This window comes from Mustela lutreola, chromosome 3 (genome assembly GCF_030435805.1).
Source record: "Mustela lutreola isolate mMusLut2 chromosome 3, mMusLut2.pri, whole genome shotgun sequence".
Lineage (NCBI taxonomy): Eukaryota > Metazoa > Chordata > Mammalia > Carnivora > Mustelidae > Mustela > Mustela lutreola.
In genome coordinates this window covers 179,802,258-179,807,698 of record NC_081292.1, presented here as the reverse complement: position 1 = coordinate 179,807,698, position 5,441 = coordinate 179,802,258, and the positions used below count along the sequence as shown (strand labels likewise).

The 5,441-nt window shown below is 39.0% G+C and overlaps 1 long non-coding RNA gene across 1 annotated transcript; it reads left to right on the top strand.

The window, feature by feature from the left end:
• Positions 1-879: 879 nt before the first annotated feature.
• On the top strand, positions 880-4,761 carry LOC131828180 (uncharacterized). The gene is made up of 2 exons (XR_009352271.1): positions 880-1,336; positions 4,115-4,761. It is a non-coding gene; the product is annotated as an uncharacterized LOC131828180 (long non-coding RNA).
• The last annotated feature ends 680 nt before the right edge of the window (positions 4,762-5,441 follow it).

Sequence of the window (5,441 nt, the reverse complement as noted above, 5' to 3'; positions counted from 1 at the left end):
CAATAGGGTTGTAATCACCAAACTCAGACTGGACAAAACTCTATAGAACAAACAAGGCAGTTCTCTCAATAATTAAAATGAAAAGGAGAGAGAGAGATAGCAATAAAGACAGAGAGAAAGAGAAACAAAGAGACAGAAAGGAAAAGAAAACCAAAACATTGAGACTTAATAGATATTTCAGCAAGTCACAATGTGTGAGGTTTATTTGTGTTTTGATCCCAACCATAAGATATGTATGTGACATTTGACACACTGAAATATTGAACAATTGCTAGTTATTTGTTGATACTAAGGAATTATTGTTATCTTTAACACATGATGATGATAATGTGATTAGTTAAAAATCTCATCTTTTAGGCGTGTTGCTGACATATTCACAGGTCAGATTATACGACATGTGGGATTTCCTTCAAAATAATGGGAGAAGGGTGGGGATAGGAAGATGAAATAAGATTGGCCAGGACTGAGCAATTCAGGGAAGCTAGGTAATAAGTCTGTGGGAGTTTATTATATTATTCTGCCTATTTTAGTATGTTTGATTTTCTCCATAATAAAAAGTTTCCAAGAAAACAAAGAAAAGGATTTTTAAATAAAATTTTGTGATTCAGTGTAACAACTTTGTTAAAAATGTTGATACTTTTTAATAACACATTTCCCTTTTAACTTTGTAGATAATTTCAAATAATTTAGAGAAAAAAATTACAGCTTTGAAAAGTGTAAGAATTTCCGATGTTAAAAATGTTACTTTTACTTGAATTTACATCACTGATGAAAATGTTTTCAAGTTTTGTAAGCAGTGAGTGTACACAGACATGTTCTTTTTCAGATATTTTAGGTATGTATTTAACATACATGTTCTTTTTTAATCCTTTAGATTCTTGAGAACGAGTACAAACTGAGAACATGATAGAAATGAAAAGTATAAAAGGAAGGCTCAGAAAAAAAAGCTTAGAAAAGAACAAATCGTTAAGAAGAAAAACAGAAATGGAAATTTTCCAAAGAGGTGGTTGGCTTACATTTTTGAAAACTGGAAACAATGAAAAAGAGGAGGCTTGTGTTAAACATAATGCACATAAAATTCACAAGAAGGATATTACACATTTGATGTAATTACTCATCCAAACAATGAAAACGTGCAAAACTGTTACTGGCATCAAGCCTCTGTTTGTACAGCTCAAAGAAAATCCCTGTGCTTTCACATCTTTTCCTGCATGCAGACTGAACTATAATACAAGATAATTAGAGTGTGTGAGGACCCGGTTTGACTCCTGCCCCAGGCCTTGTGTTGGGAAGCATTGGGGAAGAGGGCTGCCAGGAGATATGCAATGCCCCTGAGGTAGGTAGTCCCTTTCAGAAAATAATTCCCAACAAAGGAAAAATAATAAGTTTTAAACATTGTATTTTATATTATAGGATTTCTAAGAAGAAAGAAGAGTTGTGAAGCTCTGATCATTTCCAAAGCTGGGGAAGGCTCATGGGAGGCAGTGGGACTTGTCTGAGCTCTGATGGAAGAAAGAATAGCGTTAAATGAATTGGAGAAAGGTCATTCCAGACATAAGACTGTACAAAAGTACTGAGGCCAGAATACCGGGTCCCATCTTGAGGATGCTGATGAATGGAGACAGGCTTCAATCAGTTTTACACCATGAGTGCAAATTTAAGCTGGATTAGTCTGGCCCTGCTAAGTAAATGCTCAGGAACTGAAATATTATAGCTGCAACATGGCTAGCAGAGGAAATGAAATGGAAGCCTATAAACCCTGAAGGCTAGAGCAGGAACGCAGATTCAGAGAACTCAACATAGTTTTATTTGGGGGCCGAACCATAAACGTGACTTAGGGAGACCCAAGGGCCAGGGTTCTGCGTGCATGTGTGCGGGCCCTTAGTGATCATTAACTCTGGAGGAAAAAAAAAAAAGTTACATGGCCTTGCAAGTAAAAATGATTAAGGTATTTCTTGTAGCTATTTCTGTATGTCATAAAAACAGCAGGATTTTTTAGAATGGGCTGATATTCTTTATCCCAGCCCTCCCTAAAGGGAATTAAAGAGCTGAGACCTGTAGGAATTTATTGGTCTGACGGGAAGAAAACACAGCACCAAAAGGAGCTCACACATTCCCCGTGACTCACTTGAGTGTCTATCTAAATGCAAAGCCTGGTCTTATTTTTTTGAAACCAGCTTTCTGGGAGACTGTTTAAGAGTTAAGGGATTACAAGAATAAGTCATTGATCTCCCATTTCTAAGGCTAACAAAGAATTTCATATTACTGAAACCAGACCTCGCCTTTAAACTGAACGATTTTCACCAGAGGGGAGGTGGGAGGCTGTTTTTGTTTGCTTTGCGATGATTTGAAAGTTGCGTGACATTCTTGGGCAGAAAAGAAAGAGAAAATTCTCAACCTTATGAGAGCGTTTTTCCATGCTCGCCTTGAAAAAGGCAAATTAGAAATTATCTTGGACAGAGTGTGCAAAATGGAATGACCCCAAGCTCTTTGAAGGGTGGCCTATCTTTTGAAATCAAGCCGTTGATTTACTGTGTACTTAGAAGACACATTGTTTTCAGTCAGAACAATTCCAGGTGAAAGATGAGACACTTAATACAGAGATTGTTCTGTCGCTCTATTGATGAAACCAAGCCAAATAAATGTTTTACAGCCCTTTTGACAAAATACTTTGATTAAAGGAATTACAGGTAGAGGCGACCTGCCACTAACGAACATTTCTCAACAACGTAAAGCAAATGAGTTTTAAAACAAATACACCAAACTCCACACTTCTCAATAAATAGGGCTTCCCCCCCACCCCCCTACACCCCCCTTTACCCTCGTGTGTGGAGGGGAAGGGGTTACCTTAGGAAGCTATAAGCTTTAAATAAGGCTGCAGCAATTTCTTGAAAGTGTTTCTGACTTCTCTGGTTAAGCCTTCAGGGAGCGCACTCTATCGTTTTGACTATCTTCCAAAATAAAGGAACTTCAACACATGAAAATGGATTTTCATTTCTGAAAAGTAATCAAAAGTCCTTTGAAAGGAAGTCTGGAGATGGAGAGGTGGTTAGGCTGAGTAATACTGGTTTTATTTAAGAATAAGTTGTAAGTTGAACAGAAAGGGATGGCTTCTAAACCCCTTCAAAATTAGATCTGGAGATGATTTCCAAGAACAGTTATGAAAATGATTTGTTCAAATCGGTGTAATGACTCCCAACTATGGGGAAAGGGAAAAAGATGGATCTTTGCATAGCTAGACATTTCATACTTAAATATTTGAATATATGTACAACCATTCCCAAGTGGCAACATGTATCGGAACGGGAAATGTGCATCCCCTCTGTCCTAGCAATTCCACCTCGAAGACATCACCAGATACTGGGACTCACCCAGAGTCCTTGTTGGGTATGTGGGGGAGGGGGGCGCTATTTCTCCTGTAGAGGGCAATTCTGATGTTTTTCTTTTCTTCTGAAACCCCTGCTGGTGTTTGTTTAGGAAGACCAGGGCAGTAGGGGCATGGGATGAGGGCCACATCTCAACCAGCCTTCCACCTCTCATGCCCTTTCCTTCTGTTACCTGCATTAAGTTTCAGTTCACCTTAATTTTGTTTGAATTCAGGAGACTTACAGACATTCTGATTTCCCATTAGCTGGTGCATACTCAGTAGGAAAAGAGAGTAGGACTTCAATTTTTTTTTTTTAAACTGCCTAATTAGTACCATACAGAAGAGATGACTTATATGTCATCAGTTGCTCTTTTTTTTTTTCAAAAAAAAAAAAGGAAAACTACAAATGTCTTCCTGCTGAATAAATGACTATTTAAAAAGTTAACTTAGACATAAAGCTACTCCATTTAAGAGATAATTTCTCAAGATGCTGTGCTTGAAGTCGGTCACTCTCAGTCTTTAAAGTGATTGAATTTTTATGCAAATAGTTGACATGCCACATTTTTATAATGCTTCAAAACCCACTTGAGGGACACTCTCCTTTTCTCTTTCTTAAAAAAAAAAAAAAAAAAAAAAAAAGCCCCGAGAAATGTTGCCTTGATAGGAAGCGAATGTGGTTCTATGGTAAATATTGTTAAAGCAATCTTTAAAAATGAATGACTTGTTTTGACTGTTTTTCTTTCCTAGCAAAGAAGCTGAAGACCTAGGGAAGAAAACCCTTCAAAGTTCTCTGCGTATTAATCCACCCAGTGGAAACTTCTGCAATTCAGGGAGGAAGTTCTTCAGAATCACAATCAGACGGTGGAGTGCTGCTTCGGCTAATTTTCTATGGTGGTTTCCAGAAATGCAATCCTAATCTATGTTTACTCATTCTTCTCATACAGAATCATTAACCCTGCTCTCCCCCAGTTTGTTAATGCACATGTGAGTCCCACCGGGTATCACCCAGCTTTTTCCTTAATCACCATGAGCCGCGTATAAACCTGCCTCCCTCTCCGAAGCGCTCTGTTTACCCACCCTTATCACCTCCCACAGTCTGCTCAGCTACCGGAGACTCTGTGACAAGGGGCCATAAACGTGACACTGTCCTTGAAAGATATCAGTAAAATTTTACATTATTATCCTGATTGTGGCGGGGGGGGGGGGGGGGGTTGGAAAGACGCTTCAAAGGGAGTCAGATTATTTTCTTTTGTCAGAGGTTAAATGGATAATTAATTTGCATCTGTGCCTTTCCACAGCCATTTTACACCTGTCTGATAGAATAAATTATAAACCATGAAAAAGAAAACAGTTCCCTTATTTGAACAGTGCTGAATAAAATCTTTGAAAGTGTTCATCGTTTTAAATGATTTCTAAGTAATAAGCACCAGGTTCTTGTTTCCATCATTGTCAAGCTTCAGCTGCGTTTAGAGCCATGAAGAGGTGAGTGCCTCCTCCAGGTGCCAGGTCCTTGGAGAGGTCAAGATAAACATAGACTCTTGAGTTACTCCCCTGACAGCAATGCAAGGCAGAGAAAAGGGCTATGGAAGACTCCGCAGAAGAAGCTAGGAGGAATAAGCGTCTATTAATAGAGTGTCCAGGGAAGGTTTGTCTGATGGTCTTTTGAGTCTTGGACTGATCATTGAAATACGGGAACCACATCAACAAATCAAAATGGCAGAGGAAGCAGACTGATCATAGGAGGAGTATAAGAGAAAAAAAAAAAAAGGAAGGTAGAAGGGAAAAGAGAATAGGTCCAGGGAGAAGACTTGAAATTATATAAAATGTTTTTTGAATTCAACTCTTTAGGCAGAAGAGTGTAGAACATTCTTAAACATGGAGACTCGGTGTGGTAACAGCTGGGTTTGAGAAGGAAGGCTCTAAGAGCAGTGTGGGGGACAGAGTGCTGGAGAGATACGGGTCGTGAGAGAAGTCAGTGAGGAGAACTCAGGGGGTGTAGGTGAGAGAAGGGGAGGATCTGGATGAAGGTGGCAGGAACAGGAAACAAAGAAGTGGGGATAGACAGGGGACAGAA